Source organism: Rattus norvegicus, chromosome 4 (assembly GCF_021556685.1).
Source record: "Rattus norvegicus strain SHRSP/BbbUtx chromosome 4, alternate assembly SHRSP_T2T, whole genome shotgun sequence".
NCBI lineage: Eukaryota > Metazoa > Chordata > Mammalia > Rodentia > Muridae > Rattus > Rattus norvegicus.
Window position 1 is genome coordinate 129,402,675 of NC_141537.1, and position 12,772 is coordinate 129,415,446.

The window sequence follows — 12,772 nt, forward strand, 5'->3', positions numbered from 1 at the left end:
GGCGGTGTGGCAAGCCTTTGTAAGATCTCTCTCTCCCCTCCTGTCTCTAAGAATAAAATCCCAAACTCCTAATTTGGCCATGCATCCATACTGAGTGGGGGCCCGGCCTAAGCTTAGGGCTCCCCGCTTTCTTCTCTTCGCCTTCAGCTCCTGCACGTCCTTTTCTCCCCGCTCTGCTCACGAGGTGGCTTTCTTTACTCAGATCTCGGTTCACGAGTCACTACTTCAGAGACCCTCCCTCTGTTCACAGCACCTGCAGTAACTCAAGACTTACTGTTGAGACCCGGCCATCAGACAGCTCGCCTGCTGCAGGGAGCTCGGACTGTGATTTCCACCTTAATGGAACCCTGGGCAGATGCAGTCCTAGGAGACTTCGGTCCTCTTCTGGTTGCATCCGGCACCTGTCAGCTCATCTTCCCACACCTTGCTCTGTCTGCAGGTCAGAAGGCATTTCCTCTATGCAGTCTTCCCTTCCTTCCTCCCTGCAGGACCAGATCTGCATGGTAGTCTGATGGCCGAGCCAGCCTCTCCCAATCCCTTGCAACTCCCCCTAATATTTGTTCATGTGATCCTGTCTTGGTCGAGACTTAAGACTGTGACAAATATACTCACTCCTGCCCAATTTTGGCTTCTTGACCTGAAGAAAGTTATCCAGAGTGGCCCCCAGCAGTGTGTGCTGTGCCCAGCTCTCTGGGTGGTTCTCTGGTAAGCTGGACTTTGACAGATAGGCTCTAATGTTATGCTGCTAATTGTAGTGAGAGAGGAACAAAGGCTGAGACTTCTGTACACTTATCTCAGGCCCAGCCTTTACGCTGCATCTCTGTCAGAACACTCTACCCTAAAAACACAAACTTATGCTGGTTAGCTTTTCACAAGCACTTCAAATAAATAACAAAACAAAACAGATTGTATAAAATGGGGGCTAGTACACCAGGTACACCAAAGGGCTTTCTGGAAAGTTGGCTTGGTTGTGGCTGACGGCCTCCATGTATCTAACTGGCTTTGCAGCTTTTAAGGAAGGAAAAATAAACTTCTCAATTTATAGCTCTCTCTTGTGAGGGAAGCAAAATCTGTCTTCTGCCATTACTAACTCGGAAAGCAGCCACACGATCAAGATGACATCTGCCGGGATGAAGTGGGTCTGCCCCTGTCGCTATCGATTTCCATGTAGAAAAGCCAGGACCGGGCCAGCATTTCTTTTCCTTTTAGAAGACGCACTCTGGCTCCAGGGAGAAATGCTAGAGTTTCGGAGCCCAGGTATCAATGCCAACTAAATGTTTTCAGGAATCAAAAACTTCCACGATGTACATCTCCTATAACCACACAATATGATGAAAAAAATAGGACACACAGAGAACTTCTTTCTGTAGAGGTCAGATGTGAAAAGATGCATACACATATACACACAGATAAATAAAGTCATCTTTTTTTCCTTTCATGAGTAAGCGGTGAGACTGAGGATAAGTGCATGTTCACACAAGCACACGGAGGCTGGAAGTGGATATCAAGATGTCAGGAATCTTCTCACAGAATCTTCCTATTCTTTGAGACAGGGTCCCTCAGTCAAAACCAAAGGTTGCCATTAGGGCTAGCCTGGGTAACATCCCTTAGCCCAGCCTCTGCCTTCTGAGGCTAGAATTAAAAGAACCTTTTCTGCCTAGTATTTATGTGTATCTTAGGCATCCAAGCTTGGGTCGTTTTGCTTGTAGAGCAAGCATTTTTAGTGCTGAGCCATCTCCTCAGCCCAAAAAAAATACTTCAAAACAAGCAAACAAAACCTTCACAGACTTTCACATGTATGTTCACACTGTTGGACAGCTTGGGCTTAATATACAGAGTGAGCACAGGGACGTCTTACATTAGAAATAGGTTTTAAAAAAATCAATCTACTCTGATCTCTACCACTGACTTTGCTCATCCTGAACATTCGTGAAATGTGCCTGATAATGGCAGGACAAACAACATTTTTTTTTGACACACCAAAAGCAATGTTGCACAACAATACTTATGAATATTTTACTGTTTTTATATCCATAAAAAAGGAACCTCTGCAAAGGGTCAAGCACCAAAGTGTCATGTTTTAGCCCTAATCTCCACACCTGATAGTCAAGAGATTTATAATAAAATATACAACTGTAATATGTCATTTTCATATTTCACTAACATTATACTTATTGGGTTAGCTTATAATAAAATATCCTTGATGACCATAATTTGTTTTTACCCAACTGTCAGGGTGGCACATAGATTTAGCTGTGCATAGACCCTCTGAAGACACCTATTAATATCCAAATATTAACATCTTAATAGGTTCCTATTTAACTTTCAGGATCACTTACTAAATTCTTCAGGGAGTGGCAAAAGCGCCCTGTAATAGTTAAACCACTTTATGGGACTTGGACTCAGTACGGAAACAAACCTCTGGGCTCTGGGTGTGCACAGGAAGGATCACCCAGATGAGCTCAAGCAGGAAGATGCGTGCACACTACTGTGACTGGCACACGTCTCAGACTTCCTGACTAAACCCCAGCGTCTACCTGAGCCCCAGCATCTGCGTCTCTGCTTACTAACTGTAGACACAGCGTGATCAGCTGCCCCGTGTCTCTGACATAATGGACTGTACCCCCCTCCTCCAAAGGACATCCTTTGTTCCCTACACGGTTTGCCAGGTCACATCTGTCACATCAATGCCAACCAACCTGTTAGGTACGTGGTCACCAGAGGACATTTAAGGAGAAAATTAAAATCCCCCCACATGTAGGTGCTAGGTTAAAAGGAGACCGTAGTGGAACTATCTGTAAAAGGATGAATGTAAATGTGCACTCCCAAGCTTACTTATAAACACACAGCATGCACAGACTCAGAGGTGATCGTATGACAGTGACAAAAAAAAAAAAAAAAAAAAAAAACCACTGAAATATTTTAACCATGCAGAAATGAGTAAAAATACAAGAAAACATAATGGAATCTGAAACAGGCAATAAGAATCTTGATATAGAAAAACATCCAATGATGTAATTAAAAAAAACCAGTTTGTTGCTCAGTGGGAAAACAAGAAATGAACCGAAGTTCACTTAGAAACACCTGCACACAGCAACAGAAGAAATCCCTGGAGACAGGGAGCGCCCACCTCAGTAACTGTTATAGAAGGACTGAGGACCAGTGAGTGACCCAGTGCCTGCTGTGTCCTTTTGTATGTCCCAGCCTGTATCATGACAGTGCATCAGATAACAGATCTGAATTATTTAGGAGATAAAACAAAAGATGGGGATAAGGAATTCTGAAATTTATTAGCTTTCAAAGGAACTAGTAGCAGCCAGGAGAGACGGCTGAACAGGCAAAGAGCTCACTATCCAACCTAAGGAGCTGAGTTTGAACTCTGGACCACACAGTGGAAAGAACTGACTTCCAAACGCTGTCCTCTGGCTTCCACATGTACACTCTGACATCTGTGTTCCCTACTTCCTCACACACACCCACCACAAATTAAGTAAATAAATCAAAACAATGTTGTTTTCTAATTAGTGAAGAATATATATGAGTTAATTTTGGGGGGCAAAAAACAAATCAATCAATCAAGTACTATGGTTCTAAATAGGCCTCCTGGAGTCACACGAGGAGCTTCTGACCATGAGGGGTAAAGCCTTTAGGACCAGACACTGCATCACTGGTGCAGTGTAAGCTGAGGTCAGTGCTGCCCCAGCTTCATTTTAACATAACGTTGTGTGTTGGAAAGAAATGGGCTGTTCGCGTGTACAGTCTGAGTATCTGCAGCCTCAGTCATGAGTCCCTGAAGACTTGCCAAAAGCGAAAAGAAGATGGGCTCTCGGTGCACTGCAATGGAGCAGTTACCCTTTCAGCAGAGAGCTTCTCCCTAGCGGTCACGGTCCTTGAGAAGGAATGGGTGCATTCTAACAGAGTAAATCCTCCAGACCATATACATCTATATACATCTATATGCCGAGGAGTAAACACTGCTCCTGTTTGAGGAGATGAGTCTTGGCTTAACTAACGCTATAATGAACTTGGCCCCATTTCAGAAGAACATGCCAAGTCTTCCTGTATTTGCCCAAGTTTAACTTGCCTTAGGATGCTGCTTGCTTTCTGATTTTGAAGGTCTCATTCAATTCCAAAAGTCTACAGCACAAGAAAATTTAAAACAGTTTTAAATGGAGCTTCACTTAAAATTAGATTCAAACATGCACTCGACGGTTGAATGTAGCCGTCCCTCGGCGGTTTTACTGAAGTCTGATATTTGGACTCCCCTCGCTGTGCGACGTCCACCTATACCAGGGCCATTTATGACGCTTGCAGGTCTTCAGAGCCCTGAGCTTCTATCCCTTCTAGTGTCTCTGTCCCTCTGGCTGTAGTCCAGCCTCCACCTCTGCCATCTCTGGAACCCAAGCCTCATGCCGTGTCCGGGTGAGAAGAGATGGCAAGAACCAACAGAAGCCATACTGCCCAGCAGTGAGTGCAAACCAGCAGCTCGCCTCAGCTTTCTGTCAGTTCTCATAAGCTATGGCAGAAATAACCAACAACTGTACAAACAATGCCCAGGGCCCAAGGCACACACTACCCTGATATGCTAAAAGACTACAACTAATTCAGGTATGTTTTAGCAAAACAGAGAAACAAAAATTATATTAAATCTAGCTAACAGAAACAAGGTGTCAAAGGCTTACCTATGAAAATTTCAATTTTAAAATTTGTAAGAAAATGGAATTATATTTCATTCTTGCTAATAACAATTGTAGAAAAAATATCCTCTGGATTTGTCTTCTAGGAACAAAAGCTGGATAGCCTTTGAGTCAGATTAAAGATGAATTGGCCAAAACCCAGAGAACATAGCCTTAAAGCAGTCCCGAGGGGTGGACTTCAGGCACAGGTATTAGTGAGGAATCTCCAAGGCCCTGTCACTTGCCAGCTGAAGCTGCCCTATTATACTATATATGCCCCATTATATTATATATGTACAACTCAGAGCCTTTAAATCACATGACCTGCTAAGCAGGTAACAATTCGGTGCATAGCCCACCGTAATGATTTTGTCTCTTCTTACAGTCTATAGATAGGAAGGATAGCACATGGATTTCAATAATTCTGCCTTTTTTCTCCTAAAATGTGTATCTAATTAATAAAATCAACAGGATTGAATGTCATCAACATTCAATCTAATTCACAGGTGGATTGTAATGAGTTTAAACACTGGTCCATGAAGCCCAGAGTAAGGCCAATGAGGGGCCATTTTTGTCTCCAAGCATCCTGTCTCAATACAGCTCTCCAGTCAGGGTGCTCAGCATCCCTGGTGATCTGAGGTGGCACCAGGCAGGTCCAAGGACTTGTGAGCTCCACAAGGAATGTGTGCTGTGTGCTTGGCTCGCACACATGCTATATGAATCTGACTACATGGACACAGAAAGAGAACAAGTGAGTAAAAGTAAGAAGAGACCCGATAACCATTACTGTAAGGACAAGAATTCCAGAAGGAGAGCCAGGGGTGTATCACTCACGGGGCTCAGGCCCAGGTACCTTAAGGGATTTTTCGATGCTAATGTGGGTATTAGTGTGCTTCGCAAGTCTGGCATGCATGCAGCTGGTAGAGAGCTTCCCTAACATGTACAAGGCCCTGAGATCAAGCCCCTCACATGACATACATTGGTGGGGTGGTGCACACTTGGAATCCCAGCAAGTGGGAGGGAGGGGCAGAAGATTCAAAGCCTCTTCAGCTACACAGAGCTGTCTGAGGGCAATCTGGGATATGTTTTTCCTCTGTGAGGGTTTGTTTGGAGCCTGCTCCTCTCATGCATAACCACTATGTGTGGCTATCATGAGCCGCAGATCTGGAGAATGAAAGCAAGGCCACATCCCCTCTCTTCTCTGCTTCACCCTATGACAGAGACACAGACATCTGATAGCACAGCACAAGTGTAGAAAGAGAGGAAACAGCACCAAGGTCTCGTTTGCACACTGAAGACAGGACAGAAAAAAATTTCAATTCTAAATTCTATGTAGTGGTTGACATACATGGGTCAAGAAGCTAGAGAGTCCTGTGCTGATTTGTTAATTATAATCTGTAAAAGAGCATGTCCATGAGAGTAAAGAAACATTAAATTGGATTTTTTAAAAATGGTGATTTTTTTATTATTCACATATCTTAAGAAAAAACTCAGCAAAGACCTCTGCCACACGTATTAGAAATCAATTTTCTTGACCAAACATAAAAGAAGACTTACTATCTCATCTTAAAACTGCCTATTATCATGACATTTGTCACATACAGAAATATCTGACCACTTCCCTTTCCCCAAATGGCAAAAGGCACCAGGTAACAAATGAAGGTTGTACTCTGTAACAAGAAAAGACGAGAGACGGAATCACAGCAAAACGCTTACAAATCAGGAGGGAAGAGAAAGAAGAGTGCTCAGAGAGCACACAACAGCAAAGAAGTCTCCGGTGGCAAGCAGCAGCCCACAGTAACTTAACAGAGACAAAAGTGAGTAAGATCCACTTCAGTGCCTCCACTTGAGACGAGGTAATTTCATAAAGTTTATAGAAAGTCACTTGAGAATGACACAGCCTGTTATTATGGTCTACCTCCACAGACAAGAAAAACACAAGTTCTCGATTTGGGAACCGATCAGGGAGAATGCATCTATGAACCCGCTGATGAGCTTTATTAACTGCAAGATTACCCTCCATTCTCGTTTGGATGGAAAAGGCACTTCCCAATGGTAATTTCCTCTGAATTTCAAAGACAGATATGACACAGAACTAGAAAAGGATAAAGCAGAAGGGGGTGTCGCAGCACACTGGGAAGGGAACAAACGTGTGTTCACAGAGTCGAGCCTGGAACTATGTGGGAGAGGATGTACTCACGGCCACCTACCTCAGGTAGGACTTGCCGTGACATCAGTGACGGAAAGGGGACTCTAATGTAAGGGGACGGAACAGAGATGCAAGTTAAATTTAAGCCAACTTGAGCATCCTCTGAAGAATCTGTAAGAATAAATGCTAGGCTCTACTCCTGGATCAGTAACAATGCGTGGGTCTAGGCTAGGTTATGCATGGAACATGCATGAAAAGGGGATTTCAGCTGACGTACACATGACTAGAACAGCCATACACCTAAGAACAGGTATATTTCACATGTAACCACATGATGAGTGCACAGGAGGCCCCGTCAGAAAACTTCAGTCTGTATCTTGCACAGCTTTGCCAAGTGTCAAGCTGTGCAGTCTACCGGGCCCCATTTTTCAAGCTCATGATCCTAGAGGCAGGCAGCCCTATCCCTAAGCATCTAGGAGAAAACCTTAAAGGGACCTCTGTGCCTAGTCTGAAGATCTTGTGGCTAATACCTTAGAAACAACATACTAGGTCAGGGAGTCATTACATCAATTGCTCAGCCTTGAGCATACTCTGTGGGCTCTACGTTTACATGCAAAACTGGGGAACGTCCAAATGGGGAGAATATGCCATCAAAATGACAGGGGATGAGAACAGTAGTCCCAAAGAAACAGAGGGAAGTCAGGAGAAAGAACAATGGGCAAAGAGCGAGTGGGAAACAGGATTATCACAGCCTTTACTCAAACGACTGCAGTCCCAGATCTTCCATCAAACGTGTTTGCTAGGCTGCCTCTCACACAGCCATCATTCTTGCAAAGTCACGGTGCAGTGTTGCTCATATAATCTGTGGCGAAGGATCAATCTTTAACAGATTCACTAACAGTGACAGGCTAATATTCTTATAAGAAGCAACATATAAATTCATTTTCCATTTGCATGTCGCAACAGCGGTACTTTACAGGAAAAGTCTCTTAACTGCCTGGGCTCAGTTGCTGTGCTTATGGCACACTAGAACAATTCACGGAATGCCCCTGGTACAAGCTGATGCTAGTCCCCATCACACTGTCTGTCTTACATCAAGTGGGCTGGGAGCTTATCGACACCAGTCAATACCCTAAGAAAATGATGAACAAAATACTTCGCAACAAAATGCTACCTCAGAAGATCAGAGAGTTTTACTATTTGGGTGTGGTTTGGACCCTGAGAAAACAAGAGTCTGTATTTCAACAGCCTTCAAGTAAGGGGGTCACTGTGGTAATTCCGAGCCCACACTCTGATTGTTAAGGCTTCTCAGATGATTTCCTGCTACTCCTGAACCTAGACAATGAGATGTGAATGAGACGTGAATGAGACTCGACTTTAAGAGAAATGGACACTATGCTGGGTCTTTTGTGAGCCTCCTTCCACTGCTTTAAAGGGATGAGGATGTAAAAGAAAAATCAGTAAGTAAGGCTCGGTGGGAATCCAAGCATAAGATTGTAGGCAGCCGTGCACTTCTTAGTGAGCCTTGGGCCGAGCAAATCACTCACAAATACCTTTTGATTGTCAGTTGGATGGACTCAGGAGCTCCTGTGTGGGAAAGTGCACATGAACACATACATCTAGGATGGTGGTGGCCATTACTTTCTTTCCTGGAACCTTGCACAGCTATGGCATTGAACATTGTTTGGCTAATTGTCGCAACTTTGTATACATGCTCACATGTAAGTACATATATAGATAGATAGACAGTTGCAGGTGGAGCCCAGAGATTGATGATAGATGTCTTCCTTAGTGGCCCTAGATTCTATTTTCCGAGACAGGGTTGCTCACCATGTGCAGCTCAAGGTTCAGCTAGATGGCTGGCTTGCAAGCAGCAGGGATCCGCCTCTGTCCTCCCCAGAGCCGGAAGGTCAGTTAAATGTTGCTGCATCTGGCTGGCTGTTTTATTATTTTATTTTTTATGGGGGGGTGGGGACTAGGGGCACCAACGGAGGCTATCGTGCTTGCTTGGCCAGGGCTCTGCTGACTGCACCGTCTTCTCAGACCCTCCAACTCCCTCTGTATAGTGCTTTCAGGATTTGAGCTGAACAGAAAATCAGAACCATAGATTCCGACCGCAAGGGCTAAGTTCTTTGCCTGTTTCTTTACTTGAACTTTTTCATTCCCTCCTCCATCTCCTTAGGGGAAAATAAAGTAATTCCTTTGCTCCCTCCTTTGGTGAGCATCAAACAGTCTGATTAGTACCATCAGCATTGGGGTTAGTTGCTTAATTTGGTTTTAATAGAGAATCAGCTCTATTTCTAAAACACAGCCAGTGAACACAGGTTATAACATGCAGAAAAACACCCAACACTGCCCTAAACACAAGATGAAGGTTCTCTTACCTGCTATCCAAGTTCTAACAGCCCCGGGTCACAAGGACACACTTTCATTTTGGTCTCAGGTAAGTCAAATTCAGAAGGTCAAGAGTTAAAAGCTGTGGGATTAAGTGTAAGGCCTCTGGGTATTACAAGTTACCTAAGTATTTGCTCAAGAAGACAAAGAAGACTGTACTAAGTTCTAATGGCAAAAAAAAAAAAGGATGTTTTGAGAATGCTTACATATAACGATTAATGAAAGGACCCATAGATAAGCAGGGAGAAAAATAATTAACTAGGATTTTTGCCAACTGGCCCTTGGGAATGCTGGTATGTGCGTTCGATGTGCTCCAGTTCATAAGACCTCAAAGGTGGTAAAAGTATCCTCAGGAGACAGTCCCGGAAATGCAGATAAAATAGCCAGGCCAAGGGAAAAAGTTCTTTAATTGCAAGACAGGGGCCTCCCAAATTAGAATGAGAATTGCAGCCTCAACTGTTCACGCCCTCCCCACCCACTTCCTTCCAGTGTAACTTACTGCAAGCAAGACAGTAAGCCCTGCTGTCCAGGATACTCTGGGAAAGACAGTGAAGAGCAAGGAAAGAGGGACAGCTCCTAGTAGGACATGATGAAAGGACTAGCTGGTAGCATTCGCGCTGAAGACTACAAGCCCAGACTCCCATCCTACCAGGGCAAACCAGCGAGACGGATTTCTGCAGAACCCCACAGAGATAACAGGCCCTGATGTCATACTCACACATGACCATCTGGCCTGCTTTTTGGTATCTGTTTCCCATTAGGTATTTATTTGCTCATTAACTTTCCTGTCTTTCTTCCCTTTCTACACTAGCAGCTTCAGAGATCAGGATTCCATTCACCCACGGCTTCACCCTCAGTGTCCACAGCAGAGTCTGATACACCTCTACAGTTCATAAATCCCGTGTGCTGACAGCTGGAGTGGCTCCTTGTCTCTTTAGTCATTCTGTGGCTTGGAGGACTATGTCTGATCATTAATGAGGCCCTTGAGTGTAGCTGTCCTGACAGGAATGAAGATATTTGAAAGAGAAATTTGCACCCCTCCTTTCGGATAGCAGACTATTGAGACAATGGATCCCAAGGAACTATATTTCCTGAGGTAAGCAGAGACATGACTACCTAGCACACCGGCGAGCCAGGACACTTTTAGGAAGGACAATACAGACATGCTGTTCTCTTCACAACAAGATGATCTTTTCTAATTCCCAGTTCTTTGGCAGCGGTGAGAAGTTGACACACTGAGGAAGGGGCTGTACCCTCAGCTTCTTGCATCCATAAGGCAAACCTCACCAAGTACAGCTTCTATCCACTGCAGCTGAGAAAACCAGATCTCAGTGGAAGGGTTTATCCACTTTTCCTGAATCATGTTCTGAAGTCTGCTTTTCATATTTAGTGATTCCTCTTTGAAGCTTCTTTAGACGCTAGAATAAAACCTACACAATAAAGGGGCATTTTTAGATGCCCTGCCTCCGTGAGATTGCTCCCACTATTTGGAAGAGTCAGCCAGTCTTCCCATCGCTCCTGGCCATTATTTGACCATTGCCACACTCAACAATGCTCTTGGAAGTTGAGGGAAAGTGATAGGAATGGAAATACTGCAGAAACCTTAACTCTTCGAGTAATTATACACCTCCACCCTATTTGACATCTTAATGTTATTAGAAGTCTACTTTCTCTGTAACAGCCTAAAGGCTTCTACATAAAGGATGAATAATTACCAAGCATGCTGGGACAAGTGACAAGATTTGGGAAGATGTCTCTAAGACAGGGAGGTTCTTGAATCACTTAACATGAAACAAAATAAGGCACATTAAAATGTGACTTACGGGAAGCAGAGTAGGCAGTGCAGCCTTCTCTGTGGTTTCTAAGTGTATGAGCAAGGGGCACAGAAACAGACTGTGCCCATTCGGAATGGTCTGAAATGATAGTGGCTAGCAGGTACACCTGAAAAGTATATCAGGCTACACAGAACGTGCCCGGGAGGGGGCAGGGAGCAAGGGGCCAACTCAAAAACTTAAATCAGTCAGGCAAAGAAATAGAAAACAAGACAGGAGCACATTCGTGACAGTAGCAAAACCAGTGTCAGCAGGGACAGGGAGGAGGAACTCGGGGCAGAAGGTTTTCTATTTTCAGTATATAAAGAATGATTGAATAGTAAGGAACTGTTCTATGTTGACCAATCACTACACACTGCATGCGTGCATTGAACCATCACATGCTAATAAACAGATTTAATTAAATGTAAAAATTTGCCTGTATTCGTTTTTTCAGTTTGTTGTGATTTTATGTGTCCACGCATGTCTGTACACTGTGTGCTCGTCTAGTGCCTGCAGAGGCCAGAAAAGAGCACCAGATCACCTAGAGTAGAATTTACAGAAGATGGTGAGCCCCTATGTTGGTGCTTGGAATCAAGTGTGGGTCCTCTGGGAGTGCAGCTAGTGCTTTTAACCGCTGAGCCATCTCTCCAGTTCCTAAAGATATTCTTTAATAAGTGGATTGTCTAAGTAAAAGAGGGAGATGAGATTTTAGATGGAGAAACACACATTTTCCCTAGACCGGATGCTCAGGGAGACTACCATGTACAGAATGGCTGCCTAACTCTGATTTATACAGAGAACTATAAACAAAGCTACTTATGACCCTTCCAGTAACACTCTTAGCTGTAGACCAGAAGAACTCTCTCAGCACATCACGCAGATGTTTGATCACCTATGCTTCCTAAAATACTATTCAAATTAGCCAGGAAATGGAAGCCGCAGAGCTGGTCACTGTCAGAGGAATGTATAAAGATATGGTGTGAATAACAACGGTACTCAGTCACAAGAAGACGAAAATTAGATAGTTTACAGTACAATAGAAAAATACAGAACTAGAGATTATCACGTTATGCATAATGAGTCACACCTTGAAAGAGAAATTTTTTTATCTCATACGTAGAATCCAGACTTAATTAAAAATTACTACTTAGAATACTCCAAATACTAGAAGACAGAGGGGATACTTGGGAAGATGAGGAGAAAAGTAGGAGGGAGGATGGTAGCTGAAGAACTGTGGTGCAGAGATTACCCACGCATGAGAATGTCACCCACAGGAATACACACAATGTAAAGTTTGTGTAAAAGTTAAAAGTTGAAACAATCAAAGAACAAAACAAAACAAAAGAGCAAGACAGCTGTCAAGAATTCTACGTTTCTTAGTCTCTGTGAAAGAGCAACCTGTAGTCAAGCATCCTGGAAGGAAAAGAGCATGAGGCACTGCTTCAAAAGCAGCCAAGACTGTGCTGCACCAGCTCTGGGTCCTCCTGCAGGAGTTTGGTGACCTAGGAAGTAAATGCTTATTTAAAGACAGGCAATCTGTCCACGGTGACCTAGGAAGCAGATGATGACTTGTAGACAAAGCAGTCTACAGTGAGCTAGGTAGCCAGTGTTCACTTGTAGACAGGCAGCCAAGACTCTTTGCTGCATTTCTGAGTTCGCCATCAGAAAGCCTGTGCCTCAGCATCCTCATGGGAGCCCCAGGACGAAGACACTTGGAGCTGCCAGATTTCGTGGTTGCT

General features: G+C 43.9%; 1 protein-coding gene across 1 annotated transcript in view; it reads right to left on the reverse strand.

Moving 5' to 3' along the window:
- Suclg2 (succinate-CoA ligase GDP-forming subunit beta) overlaps positions 1-12,772 on the reverse strand; it is a 259,106-nt gene that overhangs the window by 88,927 nt on the left and 157,407 nt on the right.